The sequence below is a fragment of the Eucyclogobius newberryi genome, unplaced genomic scaffold, assembly GCF_026437365.1.
Source record: "Eucyclogobius newberryi isolate DKJ021-1_F unplaced genomic scaffold, fEucNew1.0.hap1 SCAF_29, whole genome shotgun sequence".
NCBI lineage: Eukaryota > Metazoa > Chordata > Actinopteri > Gobiiformes > Gobiidae > Eucyclogobius > Eucyclogobius newberryi.
The window spans coordinates 405,957-425,158 of NW_027315934.1; the positions used below are offsets into that span (position 1 = coordinate 405,957).

The 19,202-nt window shown below is 43.3% G+C and overlaps 14 non-coding genes across 14 annotated transcripts; 2 read left to right on the forward strand and 12 right to left on the reverse strand.

The window, feature by feature from the left end:
• Positions 1 to 2,138: 2,138 nt before the first annotated feature.
• On the forward strand, positions 2,139 to 2,211 carry trnaf-gaa (transfer RNA phenylalanine (anticodon GAA)). The gene has a single exon. It is a non-coding gene; the product is annotated as a tRNA-Phe (tRNA).
• Positions 2,212 to 4,345: 2,134 nt separating this feature from the next.
• On the forward strand, positions 4,346 to 4,418 carry trnaf-gaa (transfer RNA phenylalanine (anticodon GAA)). The gene has a single exon. It is a non-coding gene; the product is annotated as a tRNA-Phe (tRNA).
• A 3,274-nt stretch (positions 4,419 to 7,692) lies between these two features.
• On the reverse strand, positions 7,693 to 7,765 carry trnav-uac (transfer RNA valine (anticodon UAC)). Its single transcript has one exon. It is a non-coding gene; the product is annotated as a tRNA-Val (tRNA).
• Positions 7,766 to 11,802: 4,037 nt separating this feature from the next.
• trnat-agu (transfer RNA threonine (anticodon AGU)) lies at positions 11,803 to 11,876 on the reverse strand. The gene has a single exon. It is a non-coding gene; the product is annotated as a tRNA-Thr (tRNA).
• Positions 11,877 to 11,962: 86 nt separating this feature from the next.
• trnan-guu (transfer RNA asparagine (anticodon GUU)) lies at positions 11,963 to 12,036 on the reverse strand. Its single transcript has one exon. It is a non-coding gene; the product is annotated as a tRNA-Asn (tRNA).
• Positions 12,037 to 12,453: 417 nt separating this feature from the next.
• trnar-ucu (transfer RNA arginine (anticodon UCU)) lies at positions 12,454 to 12,544 on the reverse strand. The gene is given in 2 exon segments: positions 12,454 to 12,489; positions 12,508 to 12,544. It is a non-coding gene; the product is annotated as a tRNA-Arg (tRNA).
• Positions 12,545 to 13,798: 1,254 nt separating this feature from the next.
• On the reverse strand, positions 13,799 to 13,872 carry trnat-agu (transfer RNA threonine (anticodon AGU)). The gene has a single exon. It is a non-coding gene; the product is annotated as a tRNA-Thr (tRNA).
• Positions 13,873 to 13,958: 86 nt separating this feature from the next.
• On the reverse strand, positions 13,959 to 14,032 carry trnan-guu (transfer RNA asparagine (anticodon GUU)). Its single transcript has one exon. It is a non-coding gene; the product is annotated as a tRNA-Asn (tRNA).
• A 1,655-nt stretch (positions 14,033 to 15,687) lies between these two features.
• Positions 15,688 to 15,761, reverse strand: trnat-agu (transfer RNA threonine (anticodon AGU)). The gene has a single exon. It is a non-coding gene; the product is annotated as a tRNA-Thr (tRNA).
• An 85-nt stretch (positions 15,762 to 15,846) lies between these two features.
• trnan-guu (transfer RNA asparagine (anticodon GUU)) lies at positions 15,847 to 15,920 on the reverse strand. The gene has a single exon. It is a non-coding gene; the product is annotated as a tRNA-Asn (tRNA).
• Positions 15,921 to 16,334: 414 nt separating this feature from the next.
• Positions 16,335 to 16,427, reverse strand: trnar-ucu (transfer RNA arginine (anticodon UCU)). The gene is given in 2 exon segments: positions 16,335 to 16,372; positions 16,391 to 16,427. It is a non-coding gene; the product is annotated as a tRNA-Arg (tRNA).
• A 1,254-nt stretch (positions 16,428 to 17,681) lies between these two features.
• Positions 17,682 to 17,755, reverse strand: trnat-agu (transfer RNA threonine (anticodon AGU)). The gene has a single exon. It is a non-coding gene; the product is annotated as a tRNA-Thr (tRNA).
• An 85-nt stretch (positions 17,756 to 17,840) lies between these two features.
• On the reverse strand, positions 17,841 to 17,914 carry trnan-guu (transfer RNA asparagine (anticodon GUU)). Its single transcript has one exon. It is a non-coding gene; the product is annotated as a tRNA-Asn (tRNA).
• Positions 17,915 to 18,331: 417 nt separating this feature from the next.
• On the reverse strand, positions 18,332 to 18,422 carry trnar-ucu (transfer RNA arginine (anticodon UCU)). The gene is given in 2 exon segments: positions 18,332 to 18,367; positions 18,386 to 18,422. It is a non-coding gene; the product is annotated as a tRNA-Arg (tRNA).
• Between the last annotated feature and the right edge of the window lie 780 nt (positions 18,423 to 19,202).

Consider the following 19,202-nt stretch of genomic DNA (forward strand, 5'->3'; position numbering starts at 1 on the left):
CAACAATACAATGAATAGCAATGGTGGGTCTATTGGATCTTTTGCGAGATCAGGACATAAATGGCCTGGAAAGGATCTATAAAACATAAACAGCATGCTTTCGTTGGAACATTGTTAGCATGAACATGTTTGGTAACATGTTTGGTTTTGCTGAATGTTGTACCCAAGACCTTCTGCGTGTAGGGCAGATGTGATGACCACCACACAATGAAACCATGAAGCAGAAGTTTGCCTACTTCAATGCTGCTCTCTTTGATATAGCCCAATGATCAAATGTCATACTTATTTTCAAAACAGGACATCCTGTAGAAAGGTGTGGTTCAACGGTATAGCGGTTAGCGCTCTGAATCCAGAGTTTTTCTTCATTTCTAATTGCAATTAGAGGGGTAACCCTTTTATGGGTATGTCAAGATTCTCGCCTCTGTGGCGCAATCGGCTAGCGCGTTCTGCTGATAGGCGAAAGGTTGGTGGTTCGAGCCCACCAAGGGTTGACTGCTCACCTTGCCAGAGCAAGCAAGAGATACAATCTCAGAAGTAACCACTGTATGTAATTATGTAAGGAAACCAGGAAATCATTACGGCGCTGGGGCTTCCTTGGTCAAAGAGCCTGTTTAGTAAAAAGGAAATGCCTACTCTATTGTCTATGAAAAAGATTTACAAGGACAGTAAAGCCTACAAGGACAGTAAAGCCCACAAGAAGAGCCCTCAAACCCATACCTTTCTCCCTCAAGTTTACTGCTGCTACACTTTGCATTAAGAGAGGGAAAAGTATTGCTGCACATCAAGATTGTTTGCACTGTTTGCACTCCTTGTTTCTCATTTTTTGGGCAAGGGATAATTGATGTAAAGACTTGTAGCTTTGGATCACCGTTATCCTTCCAAGGAGCAGTCTGCGGTTCCATGGTGTAATGGTTAGCACACTTTGAATCCAGCGATCCGAGTTCAAATCTCAGTGGAACCTTGAGTGCCCCGAGAGCAGCGCTACTCTTTTGAAAAAGTGCAGAAACATGAAGAATCTTTGGGTAAAATCTGTGCTTACCCCCTGAAAGGAGCCAACCAAAGCATACAAACTAAACAAAGCTGTTAAAATCTGGAGCTGGTTTTCTTATGACCAAGCTTATGATTCAACGCCTGGATTACAAAAGGCGTAAACTTTTCACCGCATTGCAAAAGAAACTCAAATGAAAAGCATTGATGTGTTGAAGGAATCCTTTGACTTGGAGAGCCAGGACTTTTATAGGACTTATTATAAGCAAGAAATGAAACAAAGAAATGACCACTATAATCCTCTGACAGTAATCTTCGTTGAAGCCAATCAATCAGAACTTGCGAGGGGAATCATTTCTAAATGATCTCAATGCATTGGTAATCTGGACAACGTTCTGCTAAGTATATTCTAAACCAATGGGAACGAGAAGTGAACCTGGTTTTGTCTGACCAAGAGTGTGGAAATGTAGGAACAGCCCTGAGGAAGACCACAAAATCAAATGCCTGAAGGGGAAAAATATGTTTTTTTCACCACACCATGTCAAAGTGTGCATTATTCACAAGGAAATGCTAACTGCTGGAGAACCCAGCAGGCAAACCACTATCAGGTGTTTTGGGGCTGTGCTGTTGCTCAAAAATAATGGACTGAAATTCACAGGGCACTGCAGACTGTTTTTGACTTTGCCATCCCACTCAAATTTAAAACTATGTACTTGGGCCTCAACACTCCTGCCATGGACAAAATAAATGGATACCCTTGGAACATACTTTTGGCTGTAGAGAAAAAGGCCATCACAAAGAAATGCTCGACACCAACCACGCCAACGATCAAAGACTTGACTGACATAGTAACAGACATTAGACATTGGATGAATGGAAAACAGTGACATTCAGGCTTAATTTGGATAAGCACTAATTTGATCGACTTTGGACCAAGTAGGACCCCTATTTTCATTTAAATGTGATTTTGTTTTTATTTTATGTTTAGTGCTATTTATGTTCTTTTTATTTCGATTTTTGCTCCCTGGTCGTGTCCTGTATTGTTTTATGTTTAATCGAAAGAAAAGAAAAAAGGACACACAGAACTAGTTCATTTTCTCGCTACGTTATGCCACACGTTTCCCTCCCTTGCCTAATTTGTTGATAAAGTAGCCGAAATAGCTCAGTTGGGAGAGCGTTAGACTGAAGATCTAAAGGTCCCTGGTTCAATCCCGGGTTTCGGCATGTGTACCTGAATGCTAGTCTTTGCTCAAAAATACAATGAATAGGAATGCTGGGTCTATTGGATGTTTTGCGAGATCAGGACATAAATGGCCTGGAAAGGATCTATAAAACATAAACAGCATGCTTTCGTTGGAACATTGTTAGCATGAACATGTTTGGTTTTGCTGAATGTTGTACCCAAGACCTTCTGCGTGTAGGGCAGATGTGATGACCACCACATAATGAAACCAAGAAGCAGAAGTTTGCCTACTTCAATGCTGCGCTCTTTGATATAGCCCAATGATCAAATGTCATACTTATTTTCAAAACAGGACATCCTGTAGAAAGGTGTGGTTCAACGGTATAGCGGTTAGCGCTCTGAATCCAGAGTTTTTCTTCATTTCTAATTGCAATTAGAGGGGTAACCCTTTTATGGGCATGTCAAGATTCTCGCCTCTGTGGCGCAATCGGTTAGAGCGTTCTGCTGATAGGCGAAAGGTTGGTGGTTCGAGCCCACCCAGGGTTGACTGCCCACCTTGCCAGAGCAAGCAAGAGATACAATCCCAGAAGTAACCACTGTATGTAATTATGTAAGGAAACCAGGAAATCATTACGGCGCTGGGGCTTCCTTGGTCAAAGGGCCTGTTTAGTAAAAAGGAAATGCCTACTCTTTTGTCTATGAAAAATATTTACAAGGACAGTAAAGCCCACAAGAAGAGCCCTCAAACCCATACCTTTCTCCCTCAAGTTTACTGCTGCTACACTTTGCATTAAGAGAGGGAAAAGTATTGCTGCACATCAAGATTGTTTGCACTGTTTGCACTCCTTGTTTCTAATTTTTTGGGCAAGGGATGATTGATGTAAAGACTTGTAGCTTTGGATCACCGTTATCCTTCCAAGGAGCAGTCTGCGGTTCCATGGTGTAATGGTTAGCACACTTTGAATCCAGCGATCCGAGTTCAAATCTCAGTGGAACCTTGAGTGCCCCGAGAGCAGCGCTACTCTTTTGAAAAAGTGCAGAAACATGAAGAATCTTTGGGTAAAATCTGTGCTTACGCCCTGAAAGGAGCTAACCAAAGCATACAAACTAAACAAAGCTGTTAAAATCTGGAGCTGGTTTTCTCATGACCAAGCTTATGATTCAACGCCTGGATTACAAAAGGCGTAAACGTTTCACCGCATTGCAAAAGAAACTCAAATGAAAAGCATTGACGTGTTGAAGGAATCCTTTGACTTGGAGAGACAGGACTTTTATAGGACTTATTATAAGCAAGAAATGAAACAAAGAAATGACCACTATAATCCTCTGACAGTAATCTTCGTTGAAGCCAATCAATCAGAACTTGCGAGGGGAATGATTTCTAAATGATCTCAATGCATTGGTAATCCGGACAACGTTCTGCTAAGTATATTCTAAACCAATAGGAACGAGAAGTGAACCTGGTTTTGTCTGACCAAGAGTGTGGAAATGTAGGAACAGCCCTGAGGAAGACCACAAAATCACATGCCTGAAGGGGAAAAATATGTTTTTTTCACCACACCATGTCAAAGTGCCCATTATTCACAAGGAAATGCTAACTGCTGGAGAACCCAGCAGGCAAACCACTATCAGGTGTTTTGGGGCTGTGCTGTTGCTCAAAAATAATGGACTGAAATTCACAGGGCACTGCAGACTGTTTTTGACTTTGCCATCCCACTCAAATTTAAAACTATGTACTTGGGCCTCAACACTCCTGCCACGGACACAATAAATGGATACCCTTGGAACATACTTTTGGCTGTAGAGAAAAAGGCCATCACAAAGAAATGCTCGACACCAACCACGCCAACGATCAAAGACTTGACTGACATAGTAACAGACATTAGACATTGGATGAATGGAAAACAGTGACATTCAGGCTTAATTTGGATAAGCACTAATTTGATCGACTTTGGACCAAGTAGGACCCCTATTTTCATTTAAATGTGATTTTGTTTTTATTTTATGTTTAGTGCCATTTATGTTCTTTTTATTTCGATTTTTGCTCCCTGGTCGTGTCCTGTATTGTCTTATGTTTAATCGAAAGAAAAGAAAAAAGGACACACAGAACTAGTTCATTTTCTCGCTACGTTATGCCACACGTTTCGCTCCCTTGCCTAATTTGTCAATAAAGTAGCCGAAATAGCTCAGTTGGGAGAGCGTTAGACTGAAGATCTAAAGGTCCCTGGTTCAATCCCGGGTTTCGGCAGGTGTACCTGAATGTTAGTCTTTGCTCAAAAATACAATGAATAGGAATGCTGGGTCTTTTGGATATTTTGCGAGATCAGGACATAAATGGCCTGGAAAGGATCTATAAAACATAAACAGCATGCTTTCGTTGGAACATTGTTAGCATGAACATGTTTGGTAACATGTTTGGTTTTGCTGAATGTTGTACCCAAGACCTTCTGCGTGTAGGGCAGATGTGATGACCACCACACAATGAAACCATGAAGCAGAAGTTTGCCTACTTCAACGCTGCTCTCTTTGATATAGCCCAATGATCAAATGTCATACTTATTTTCAAAACAGGACATCCTGTAGAAAGGTGTGGTTCAACGGTATAGCGGTTAGCGCTCTGAATCCAGAGTTTTTCTTCATTTCTAATTGCAATTAGAGGGGTAACCCTTTTAAGGGTATGTCAAGATTCTCGCCTCTGTGGCGCAATCGGCTAGCGCGTTCTGCTGGTAGGCTAAAGTTTGGTGGTTTGAGCCCACCCAGGGACGACTGCTCACCTTGCCAGAGCAAGCAAGAAATTCAATCCCAGAAGTAACCACTGTATGTAATTATGTAAGGAAATCATTACGGCGCTGGGGCTTCCTTGGTCAAAGGGCCTGTTTAGTAAAAAGGAAATGCCTACTCTTTTGTCTATGAAAAATATTTACAAGGACAGTAAAGCCCACAAGAAGAGCCCTCAAACCCATACCTTTCTCCCTCAAGTTTACTGCTGCTACACTTTGCATTAAGAGAGGGAAAAGTATTGCTGCACATCAAGATTGTTTGCACTGTTTGCACTCCTTGTTTCTCATTTTTTGGGCAAGGGATGATTGATGTAAAGACTTGTAGCTTTGGATCACCGTTATCCTTCCAAGCAGCAGTCTGCGGTTCCATGGTGTAATGGTTAGCACACTTTGAATCCAGCGATCCGAGTTCAAATCTCAGTGGAACCTTGAGTGCCCCGAGAGTAGCGTTACTCTTTTGAAAAAGTGCAGAAACATGAAGAATCTTTGGGTAAAATCTGTGCTTACGCCCTGAAAGGAGCTAACCAAAGCATACAAACTAAACAAAGCTGTTAAAATCTGGAGCTGGTTTTCTCATGACCAAGCTTATGATTCAACGCCTGGATTACAAAAGGCGTAAACGTTTCACCGCATTGCAAAAGAAACTCAAATGAAAAGCATTGACGTGTTGAAGGAATCCTTTGACTTGGAGAGACAGGACTTTTATAGGACTTATTATAAGCAAGAAATGAAACAAAGAAATGACCACTATAATCCTCTGACAGTAATCTTCGTTGAAGCCAATCAATCAGAACTTGCGAGTGGAATGATTTCTAAATGATCTCAATGCATTGGTAATCCGGACAACGTTCTGCTAAGTATATTCTAAACCAATAGGAACGAGAAGTGAACCTGGTTTTGTCTGACCAGTTTGTTAGCCTAGCTACAGTGCTGAAAAGGAATTTAGTGTTACTTTTGTTGACTTCTATTAGATTTGAATAATATCTGGTTTGGGCCTTACGCAGAGCCTGCTTATAGGACAGCAGGCAACTTTTCCATGCTTTTAGGGATTCTTCGGTGTGAGAGCGACGAAATAATCCCTCTAACTTTCTAACTCTTTGTTTATGTGAACGCAGTTCTTGGTTGTACCATGGGGAGGCGCTTTGGCCTAATGACCTTCTGTTTTAACGGCGCGACAACGTCAAGAGCAGACTTCAGAGAATTCATGGTCAAGTCGACAAATTGATCACTTAAACTGGGACTAAAGCTGTTCTCAGCAGGATCACATGACATGTCACTGAATATTGGCTCTATTATTTCTTTGAATTTTGAGATAGATTTTTCAGATATTGTCCTTTTCATTATAACTTTATTTTGTGGGACTGGATGATCTTTAAGAATAAACTGAAAGGTAATTAGGAAATGATCTGACAATATAGGGTTTTGAGGGAGGACAATGAGGTCACTAATCCAGAGTATTCTTGTGAGTGTGAGTCGGTTTATTTACATTCTGAGTGAAACCAATGCTGTCTAACAAGGCGCTGAAGGCATTACTGAGAGCGTCATCACTCATGTTCACGTGGATATTAAAGTCTCCAGCTATAACTATTTTATCCCAGGCTAACACTAAGTTTGATATAAAGTCAGAAAACTCTGTTAAAAACTCTGAGTAGGGACCAGGAGGTCGGTAGATAACTATGAACAAAACTCCTTTTTGGTTTCTCATATTTGGACATGTGATCGACAGCATAAGGCTTTCAAATGAGTGAAATGCATTGTTAGTTTTAGGGCTCATGAGTAGGCTTGAGTGTGAGATCACTGCCACACCACCACCTCGGCCTGTGCTCCTGGCAGTCTGAAAGTTAACATGGGTGGGTGGGTGGGGTGGACTCATTTAGTCTGACGTAGTCGTCTTGTTGAAGCCACGTTTCAGTTAGAGCTAGAAGATCTATGTTATAGTCACTAATTAATTCATTAACTAAGAGCGATTTGGAGGAAATTGCTCGAATGTTTAGCAGTCCATATTTTACGTGTTTATTCATTTGTATATTTGTGTCATTTGTGATTGTTATTTTCCTTAAGTTATTTGGTCTGACGCCTGAAATATTTTTTCTGAGATGTGACTTTTTGGCATTATTTGTACGAGGAACACGAGGGACACACACAGTCTCTATCTGTCTTGAATCTGAACACTTCACATGTAACAGAACAGGCGAGAGTTCAGCGACAGAGGAGCGTCTTAAACTGCTGCTCTGCGCCCGGGGCTCATCCCTAGATGGTCACTTAACACGACTAAGAGTATCGGTCAAATTCCGAACTAATAGGGATGTACCCTCCGAAGTCGGATGGATGCCATCCCTGCGTATGAGCCCAGGCTTTCCCCAAAACGCACTGCAGTTATCAATAAAGACAACGTTGTTTTGAGGGCACCATCTGGATAACCAGTTGTTGAATGCTGAGAGACGGCTGTACAATTCAGCATTGATCCAATTGGGCAGGGGACCAGAAAATATTACAGTGTCTGACATCGACTTTGCTAGGTCACACACCGCGGCTACTTGAACTTTGAGCACCTCTTTAAACCTTGTTGAAAGAATTAGAGGACTGAATGAAAGATAGGTACGCTGTAGCTATTGAACACAATATGAGCTCAACAGATGAAGCTTTTATTTCAGTAAGCAAGAGGGGCACAGTAAAGTCATGGAGCTTTAAAGCACCAACAGCATGCTCAAAGTCAATGAGAGTTTGCACGAAACACACAGCTGGTTTCACTGGGGATCGAACCCAGGACCTTCTGCGTGTAAAGCAGATGTGATGACCTCTACACAATAAAACCACAGAGCATGTGCCTGCATCCTACATGGCTGCTCTCTTTGATTTGCCGTGTTGAGTAAATTGGCTGTTTCTTGGAACAAACTTGGAGCAAAGCCTAAACGATACAAAGATAACGTGAAGTCACCTAAAATACAGCTCACAAACAGATTTTTACCACTTTCAGAGATGGAATCAAATGAAAAAAGGAAAGATGACGTGGCCAAAATACAGCGAGGAGGATCTGTGCCAGGAGCCAAGGTCACGCAGATTGTTTTGGTTGGAGACGGCGCGATAAGTCACGTGACGCATGAAAAGATAAACACACATTCTTTTCCAAGCGCCACTGTTTCTGAGATAACGTCACTCCTTCCAAATATTATGGCTAAGCATGGAGGAGCTAAACAGCTGATTGTGCACGTGGGTGCAGTGGACATGCGGCGGGAACAGACTGAAGTTTTGAAAAAAGACTTCTTGAAGTTATTCGACGTGCTTGATGAAATGGAAATCAAAACATTCATAAGTGGGCCTATTCCAAACATCGACAGGAGGATAAACAAGTTTAGCCGGCTTCTTCAGCTGAACACATGGCTGTCCAAAGAGTGTGCCCCGAGAGGACTACACTACATTGAGAACTTCTATCTTTTCTGGAAACGAGAGGACCTGTTTAAGAGAAATGGCCCCCACCTATGCAGAGATGGAGTGAGGGTGCTGACAGAGAACCTGCTCCACGCTCTGAGGCATTGGACTGGGCCTGGACAGGGTCCTGAGCAGATAGTTAGAGAAGAGAGGAATGAGAGAAGAATTCCTGCTCCATCAGCCAGAGACCGAGCCAATGTTTCAACATCAAAAGCACCACAACCTCAGCCTCCACCAAAGGATTCATCAGCAGCTGCTCCACCACCAGCAGCAAAGGATTCAGCTCCAGCTGCTCCACATTCACCTCCACCGCCTCCAGAAAAGGAACAATTTTCAAAGGCCTTGGACCCATCTGTGACAAGCCCAACAACATCCCTGTCAACGCCCCTGCCTTCACACCAGCCCTGGGTTCCCCCTGCAACATCTACTCCCACTAAAGATTCATCATTCTCCTTCTCATCTCCACTCTCACCCATGGGCCTTCCCAGCCATTTTGAAAGTCTGATCAAATCAGGCATTAAGATGGCTCCACTCACGCCCAATATAGCAAGGGCTATGTCAAAACTTATCAACTCTTCCCTGCACAAGCCGACTACACCAACAAAAGCCCCACCTCCCATCCCCCTCGCCTCTCACCTGGTCCCAAACTCTCCTTGGCTACAAAAGCCCCACCACCCATCCAACCTCGCCTTTCACCTGGTATCTCCCATAGCTAGGATGCACTGGGTCTCAGCGTTGCCGGGACTTATTGTCACATTAAAAAGCAAACCAACCCAGGGCCCTATGTAAAAAGAGCCCCCCCTAGTGCTATTTCTGTAGTCACATCATCACACAGATGGAAAAACAAAATGCGAGTCAGGCCCAATCTGAGAAATGTGATTCATATTCCCTGTGAAAAGATAAAGCCCAGTCCCACTGAAACTAGTCTGAAACTTGCTGTGCTAAATGTCAGATCCTTATGTAACAAATCTCTCTTAATTAATAATTTTATTTCTTCTTATAATCTTGATTTTATGTTTTTAACTGAAACATGGCTTGACAAAAACACAGGAAATGTAGTTCTGATAGAATCTGCTCCACCCAACTTTAAGTTTGAATCTGAAACACGAGAAAACAAAAAGGGGGTGGAGTCTGTGCTGTCTTTAGAGATGAAATAATTACCCGCAGGTTGTCTTTTAGGGTGTTTTCATCATTTGAGTATGTATCCTTTAAAATGGAGCTAAAACGGTCTCCATCCATTCTCTTCATTGTTTTATACAAGCCTCCCCAGCACTGCCAAAGTTTTATTGATGATTTTACTGAGATGCTTTCAGTCGTATGCACAGACTTTGATGGTTCGGTCATTACAGGTGATTTCAATGTGCATGTTGATAATATTTGTGACAGAAACGCTAAAGAGCTTGATGCTGTCCTTGAAACCTTCAGTCTTACTCAGCATGTGAGAGGCCCCACCCACAGCAAAGGACACACTCTAGATCTCATATTTACAAAGGGGGTAAATATTTCAAATGATAATGTGATCAATGTTGCTCTGTCTGATCATTTCTGTGTCTTCTTTGACCTGTCTGTTTCTCCCAAACCACCGGTTGGTCCTGCAGTTGTTCAGAGGAGACACATACGTGATGGCACAGGTGCACTGTTTATGGAAATGATAAACTAAATAAATCATTGAATAATTAAATACATAATTAATAACAAATTAAATTCAAATTAAATAATATTTGTTGATCTTGTGTTCTTGTTTTTCCTTCATTATTTTTTATTTTTTTTCCCTTCTTCTTCTTTCTTCTTCTTTCTTCTTTCTTCTTCGACAGGTCGCTGCCCCTTCCCTCAAAGCCTGCGAAGTACGGAATCAAGCTGTGGGTCGCGTGCGACTCGCTGTCCAGTTACGCCTGGAAGATGCAGGTTTACACCGGGAAATCCGATAAGCGCGCGCCTCCGGAGAAGAGCCTGGCCACGCGGGTCATGCTCGATCTCTCCGAGGCACTGGGACTGGGGGTCGGGGGGGGGCCGCAACGTCACGTGCGACAACTTCTTCACCTCGTACGAGCTCGCCCGAAGGCTATTCTTCGAGAGGGACGGCCTCACCCTGCTGGGGACGCTGCGCGCCAACAGGAGCGAGATCCCGCGGGAACTGGTCGACACGAAGCGCAGGGCGGTCGCGTCCTCCGTCTTCGCGTTCACGTTGGGCGAGACCGCGCCGGGGACCTCTTCCACGGCTACGGCGACAAACGGAGTCCCCTCGGTCCTACCTGGCGAAGAAGAGCAAGAACGTGCTGATCCTCACCACGGTGCCGCGCCAACTACGGAGACGGCGATCCTCCGAGCAAACCGGCGGCCGTGTTGCATTACAATCGCACCAAGGGAGGCGTGGACAACCTGGACAAGGTGACGGGTACCTACAGCTGCAGGAGGAAAACCTGCTGCTGGCCCCTCGTCCTGTTCCACAACATGATCGACGTGTCCGCGTACAACGCTTTCGTCCTGTGGCGGGAGCTGAACCCGACGTGGATGGTCGGCAAACGCCACAGACGCAGGCTGTTCATGGAGCAGCTGGGGAGCGCGCTCGTCGCGGGAGGGGGGAGGAGGACCCGCGCCCCGGCGTCATCGGGGACATCTCGGAAGAGGGAAGAAGAGAGGGGAGAGGGGAGAGGAGAGGGGAGAGAGGGGGGGGAGAGGAAGAAGAGAACCCGCGTGCGGCTGTACCCGCGAAGAAGAAGAGGTGCCGAATATGCCCCAGGAGCAAGGACACTAAAACGACGAACGTGTGCCGAGGGTGCCTCGTACACGTGTGTGGCAAGTGCGCCCTCAGCTACTGCCCGCACTGCGCTCGGACCTAAGTATCTGTCGACCTTACGATCGCTGCTGTTGCCGCCCTTGCCTTGCTATGGTGTCAATTTTTATTTTATTTTAAATAATGATGAAAAAAATAATAATAATAAATATAACAATTGTGTCCTTATGATGAAGAAGTAGAGAGAAAAAGAGAGAGAGAGAGAGTAAAGCGAGACCCCTCCTCCGTCCACGGGGGGGGTCAGCGATACAAAGCCTCCATCTACGGGGGGTCCCTCGTCGATGGGGGGTCTGTGATACACCCCCACCCACCCTTGTCCATGGGCCGTGGGGGGGGTCTCTGATTCTGTGACTCTGGTGGGTCTCGAACTCACAGCCTTTGAATGCCTTTGCAACTTTTGCCTGATTCCCCTTTTTCACAAAAGCAAAACAGTCATCCGAAAACGGTCTACATCAATCATTCCTTACCAAAAAACTGAGAAACAAGGAGTGAAAAGAGTGCATTTACTCTTCAGGGTACTTATTCAGGGATACTTTTCAATCTCTAATTGCAAATTGTAAAAGAGCTCTTTCGGGTGATAAGTTTTTCTGTACATGTAAACAACTGATTTGCTTGAAAGGCTATCATGAAGGCACTGCTAGGATTTGAACCCAGGATCTCCTGTTTACTAGACAGGCACTTTGACCATTTAAGCCACAGCGCCTCTTAAAAGCTGCTCCAACCTGTTTCAGCTACATATTCAGTGACCAATATTACCTCATAGATTTTGCCTGCTATACCTCTTCCAATCGTCCCTGGGTGGGCTCGAACCACCAACCTCCCGGTTAACAGCCGAGCGCGCTGGCCAATTGCGCCACAGAGACAAACAGCCCGCTCAATAAAATATTTGCGAGTCGACAAGCCGCAATATCTTTTTTTTTAAAGAGAGCCAGCAACATTCGAAAGTTCAGCCCCTGTCCAATCAACTGTGTTTAATGGAGAGCGAGGGCATCAATCTTTCTACCTTTGAGCTAAATCCCCTGTACCAATGTAGCTATAAAAAACTGGAAGTCTTTCAATCAATCGACTCTCGCCAATTTATTGCGCACTCAATATCCTGCAGTTAATCTGGATATTGAGGAAAAATTGCAAGATAATGTTATTTGACATAATGCCGATGTATTTGCTTACTTTTTCAAGCACACTTGGCAATTGAACCTCGTTCAGCAGTGCCTTTCATCAGATAGTAAAGCGAGCAGATTTTCCATTGTAAAAAAACTAGTATGTTCTCTCACCATTAGCGACTCTGGTGGGACTCGAACCCACAACCTTTGAATGCCCTTGCAAATTATGCCTAGAAGTCCAATGCGCTATCCATTGCGCCACAGAGCCCATACATCCTTCCATGATGCTCATTTCCACAAACGCAAAACACGGTTTTCATCCAAAATGGGTCCACATCAGTCATTCCTTGCCAACAAACTGAGAATCAAAAAGTGAAAAGAGTGCAGTTAATCTGTGTGTGCAGGGATACTTTTCCATCTTATTCCAATTTGTAACAGCAGCGCATTTTCTGTCGTTGTAAATAATTTGCATGCTTGAATGGACAACTGAGTAGTAGTAGGTTTGAGATGGGCCGGTAATTATTTAGCACTGTGGCATCAAGACTGCTCTTCTTTAAGACAGGCTTAATGACTGCAGTTTTAAGGATCTTGGGAAAATTCCAGATCCAAGCAACATGTTGACTTTTTGATTGATTGGAGCCAACAGACTGCTCACCATAGACTTTAAAAATCTAGTAGGCAATGCATAAAGGCAGCATGTAGTGGAACTCAGACTTGTGGTGATCTCTTGGAAAGTTTTGTCAGCCACAAATGCAAAATGGGTTAACTCCAGTTGTCTAGCTGGCTGCGTGCTTGTTATCTGCAAATAATGGTATTTTTAATGTTCTGAACTGAGTCTTGCAAAGAAGACTGCAAACTCATTGCACCTGGAGAAATACAGAAACCATCAAAGTAACATTTACCACACTGTAATTTGAAATATTAACCCGCTTTGTCATTAGCAGGTCCAGAGTGTGCCCTTTCCCCTTGGTGGGGCCACTCAGGTGCTGAGTAAGACCAAAGCTTCTGAGGACAGCGCCAAACACTTTAGAAGAAGACGAGGTTGAGCGGGACGTGAAGGAAGGAAGGAACAGTCACTCACGTACGGGAAACTCCTACCAAGCAGTGGCCAGCCTATAGCACACTGGGATTCTGTGGTAATTGAACCAAATTTAGCAGTTCCTTTCATCAGTTAATAACACAAGCAGGCTTTCCTATTTACCAATGTAGATAACAGGGGTTACAACAGTGACTCTGGTGGGTCTCGAACTCACAGCCTTTGAATGCCTTTGCAACTTTTGTCTGATTCCCCTTTTTCACAAAAGCAAAACAGTCATCCAAAAACGGTCTACATCAATCAATCAATCAATCAATCAATCAATCCTTACCATCAAACTGAGAAACAAGGAGTGAAAAGAGTGCATTTACTCTGTTTATTCAGGGATACTTTTCAATCTCTAATTAAAAAATGTAAAAGAGCTCTTTCGGGTGATAAGTTTTTCTGTACATGTAAACAACTGATTTGCTTGAAAGGCTATCATGAAGGCACTGCTAGGATTTGAACCCAGGATCTCCTGTTTACTAGACAGGCACTTTGACCATTTAAGCCACAGCGCCTCTTAAAAGCTGCTCCAACCTGTTTCAGCTACATATTCAGTGACCAATATTACCTCATAGATTTTGCCTGCTATACCTCTTCCAATCGTCCCTGGGTGGGCTCGAACCACCAACCTCCCGGTTAACAGCCGAGCGCGCTGGCCAATTGCGCCACAGAGACAAACAGCCCGCTCAATAAAATATTTGCGAGTCGACAAGCCGCAATATCTTTTTTTTTAAAGAGAGCCAGCAACATTCGAAAGTTCAGCCCCTGTCCAATCAACTGTGTTTAATGGAGAGCGAGGGCATCAATCTTTCTACCTTTGAGCTAAATCCCCTGTACCAATGTAGCTATAAAAAACTGGAAGTCTTTCAATCAATCGACTCTCGCCAATTTATTGCGCACTCAATATCCTGCAGTTAATCTGGATATTGAGGAAAAATTGCAAGATAATGTTATTTGACATAATGCCGATGTATTTGCTTACTTTTTCAAGCACACTTGGCAATTGAACCTCGTTCAGCAGTGCCTTTCATCAGATAGTAAAGCGAGCAGATTTTCCATTGTAAAAAAACTAGTATGTTCTCTCACCATTAGCGACTCATTTCCACAAACGCAAAACACGGTTTTCATCCAAAATGGGTCCACATCAGTCATTCCTTGCCAACAAACTGAGAATCAAAAAGTGAAAAGAGTGCAGTTAATCTGTGTGTGCAGGGATACTTTTCCATCTTATTCCAATTTGTAACAGCAGCGCATTTTCTGTCGTTGTAAATGATTTGCATGCTTGAATGGACAACTGAGTAGTAGTAGGTTTGAGATGGGCCGGTAATTATTTAGCACTGTGGCATCAAGACTGCTCTTCTTTAAGACAGGCTTAATGACTGCAGTTTTAAGGATCTTGGGAAAATTCCAGATCCAAGCAACATGTTGACTTTTTGATTGATTGGAGCCAACAGACTGCTCACCATAGACTTTAAAAATCTAGTAGGCAATGCATAAAGGCAGCATGTAGTGGAACTCAGACTTGTGGTGATCTCTTGGAAAGTTTTGTCAGCCACAAATGCAAAATGGGTTAACTCCAGTTGTCTAGCTGGCTGCGTGCTTGTTATCTGCAAATAATGGTATTTTTAATGTTCTGAACTGAGTCTTGCAAAGAAGACTGCAAACTCATTGCACCTGGAGAAATACAGAAACCATCAAAGTAACATTTACCACACTGTAATTTGAAATATTAACCTGCTTTGTCATTAGCAGGTCCAGAGTGTGCCCTTTGCCCTTGGTGGGGCCACTCAGGTGCTGAGTAAGACCAAAGCTTCTGAGGACAGCGCCAAACTCTTTAGAAGAAGACGAGGTTGAGCGGGACGTGAAGGAAGGAAGGAACAGTCACTCACGTACGGGAAACTCCTACCAAGCAGTGGCCAGCCTATAGCACACTGGGATTCTGTGGTAATTGAACCAAATTTAGCAGTTCCTTTCATCAGTTAATAACACAAGCAGGCTTTCCTATTTACCAATGTAGATAACAGGGGTTACAACAGTGACTCTGGTGGGTCTCGAACTCACAGCCTTTGAATGCCTTTGCAACTTTTGTCTGATTCCCCTTTTTCACAAAAGCAAAACAGTCATCCAAAAACGGTCTACATCAATCAATCAATCAATCAATCAATCAATCCTTACCATCAAACTGAGAAACAAGGAGTGAAAAGAGTGCATTTACTCTGTTTATTCAGGGATACTTTTCAATCTCTAATTAAAAAATGTAAAAGAGCTCTTTCGGGTGATAAGTTTTTCTGTACATGTAAACAACTGATTTGCTTGAAAGGCTATCATGAAGGCACTGCTGGGATTTGAACCCAGGATCTCCTGTTTACTAGACAGGCACTTTGACCATCTAAGCCACAGCGCCTCTTAAAAGCTGCTCCAACCTGTTTCAGCTAGATATTCAGTGACCAATATTACCTCTAGATTTTGCCTGCTATAGCTCTTCCAATCGTCCCTGGGTGGGCTCGAACCACCAACCTCCCGGTTAACAGCCGAGCGCGCTGCCCAATTGCGCCACAGAGACAAACAGCCCTCTCAATAAAATATTTGCGAGTCGACAAGCCGCAATATCTTTTTTTTTAAAGCGAGCCAGCAACATTCGAAAGTTCAGCCCCTGTCCAATCAACTGTGTTTAATGGAGAGCGAGGGCATCAATCTTACTACATTTGAGCTAAATCCCCTGTACCAATGTAGCTATAAAAAACTGGAAGTCTTTCAATCAATCGACTCTCGCCAATTTATTGCGCACTCAATATCCTGCAGTTAATCTGGATATTGAGGAAAAATTGCAAGATAATGTTATTTGACATAATGCCGATGTATTTGCTTACTTTTTCAAGCACACTTGGCAATTGAACCTCGTTCAGCAGTGCCTTTCATCAGATAGTAAAGCGAGCAGATTTTCCATTGTAAAAAACTAGTATGTTCTCTCACCATTAGCGACTCTGGTGGGACTCGAACCCACAACCTTTGAATGCCCTTGCAAATTATGCCTAGAAGTCCAATGCGCTATCCATTGCGCCACAGAGGCCATACATCCTTCCATGATGCTCATTTCCACAAACGCAAAACACGGTTTTCATCCAAAATGGGTCCACATCAGTCATTCCTTGCCAACAAACTGAGAATCAAAAAGTGAAAAGAGTGCAGTTAATCTGTGTGTGCAGGGATACTTTTCCATCTTATTCCAATTTGTAACAGCAGCGCATTTTCTGTCGTTGTAAATAATTTGCATGCTTGAATGGACAACTGAGTAGTAGTAGGTTTGAGATGGGCCGGTAATTATTTAGCACTGTGGCATCAAGACTGCTCTTCTTTAAGACAGGCTTAATGACTGCAGTTTTAAGGATCTTGGGAAAATTCCAGATCCAAGCAACATGTTGACTTTTTGATTGATTGGAGCCAACAGACTGCTCACCATAGACTTTAAAAATCTAGTAGGCAATGCATAAAGGCAGCATGTAGTGGAACTCAGACTTGTGGTGATCTCTTGGAAAGTTTTGTCAGCCACAAATGCAAAATGGGTTAACTCCAGTTGTCTAGCTGGCTGCGTGCTTGTTATCTGCAAATAATGGTATTTTTAATGTTCTGAACTGAGTCTTGCAAAGAAGACTGCAAACTCATTGCACCTGGAGAAATACAGAAACCATCAAAGTAACATTTACCACACTGTAATTTGAAATATTAACCCGCTTTGTCATTAGCAGGTCCAGAGTGTGCCCTTTCCCCTTGGTGGGGCCACTCAGGTGCTGAGTAAGACCAAAGCTTCTGAGGACAGTGCCAAACTCTTTAGAAGAAGACGAGGTTGAGCGGGACGTGAAGGAAGGAAGGAACAGTCACTCACGTACGGGAAACTCCTACCAAGCAGTGGCCAGCCTATAGCACACTGGGATTCTGTGGTAATTGAACCAAGTTTAGCAGTTCCTTTCATCAGTTAATAACACAAGCAGGCTTTCCTATTTACCAATGTAGATAACAGGGGTTACAACAGTGACTCTGGTGGGTCTCGAACTCACAGCCTTTGAATGCCTTTGCAACTTTTGTCTGATTCCCCTTTTTCACAAAGCAAAACAGTCATCCAAAAACGGTCTACATCAATCAATCAATCAATCAATCAATCAATCCTTACCATCAAACTGAGAAACAAGGAGTGAAAAGAGTGCATTTACTCTGTTTATTCAGGGATACTTTTCAATCTCTAATTAAAAAAATGTAAAAGAGCTCTTTCGGGTGATAAGTTTTTCTGTACATGAAAACAACTGATTTGCTTGAAAGGCTATCATGAAGGCACTGCTGGGATTTGAACCCAGGATCTCCTGTTTACTAGACAGGCACTTTGACCATCTAAGCCACAGCGCCTCTTAAAAGCTGCTCCAACCTGTTTCAGCTAGATATTCAGTGACCAATATTACCTCTAGATTTTGCCTGCTATACCTCTTCCAATCGTCCCTGGGTGGGCTCGAACCACCAACCTCCCGGTTAACAGCCGAGCGCGCTGCCCAATTGCGCCACAGAGACAAACAGCCCTCTCGATAAAATATTTGCGAGTCGACAAGCCGCAATATCTTTTTTTTTAAAGCGAGCCAGCAACATTCGAAAGTTCAGCCCCTGTCCAATCAACTGTGTTTAATGGAGAGCGAGGGCATCAATCTTTCTACCTTTGAGCTAAATCCCCTGTACCAATGTAGCTATAAAAAACTGGAAGTCTTTCAATCAATCGACTCTCGCCAATTTATTGCGCACTCAATATCCTGCAGTTAATCTGGATATTGAGGAAAAATTTCAAGATAATGTTATTTGACATAATGCTGATGTAATTGCTTACTTTTTCAAGCACACTTGGCAATTGAACCTCGTTCAGCAGTGCCTTTCATCAGATAGTAAAGCGAGCAGATTTTCCATTGTAAAAAAACTAGTATGTTCTCTCACCATTAGCGACTCTGGTGGGACTCGGACCCACAACCTTTGAATGCCCTTACAAATTATGCCTAGAAGTCCAATGCGCTATCCATTGCGCCACAGAGCCCATACATCCTTCCATGATGCTCATTTCCACAAACGCAAAACACGGTTTTCATCCAAAATGGGTCCACATCAGTCATTCCTTGCCAACAAACTGAGAATCAAAAAGTGAAAAGAGTGCAGTTAATCTGTGTGTGCAGGGATACTTTTCCATCTTATTCCAATTTGTAACAGCAGCGCATTTTCTGTCGTTGTAAATGATTTGCATGCTTGAATGGACAACTGAGTAGTAGTAGGTTTGAGATGGGCCGGTAATTATTTAGCACTGTGGCATCAAGACTGCTCTTCTTTAAGACAGGCTTAATGACTGCAGTTTTAAGGATCTTGGGAAAATTCCAGATCCAAGCAACATGTTGACTTTTTGATTGATTGGAGCCAACAGACTGCTCACCATAGACTTTAAAAATCTAGTAGGCAATGCATAAAGGCAGCATGTAGTGGAACTCAGACTTGTGGTGATCTCTTGGAAAGTTTTGTCAGCCACAAATGCAAAATGGGTTAACTCCAGTTGTCTAGCTGGCTGCGTGCTTGTTATCTGCAAATAATGGTATTTTTAATGTTCTGAACTGAGTCTTGCAAAGAAGACTGCAAACTCATTGCACCTGGAGAAATACAGAAACCATCAAAGTAACATTTACCACACTGTAATTTGAAATATTAACCCGCTTTGTCATTAGCAGGTCCAGAGTGTGCCCTTTCCCCTTGGTGGGGCCACTCAGGTGCTGAGTAAGACCAAAGCTTCTGAGGACAGCGCCAAACTCTTTAGAAGAAGACGAGGTTGAGC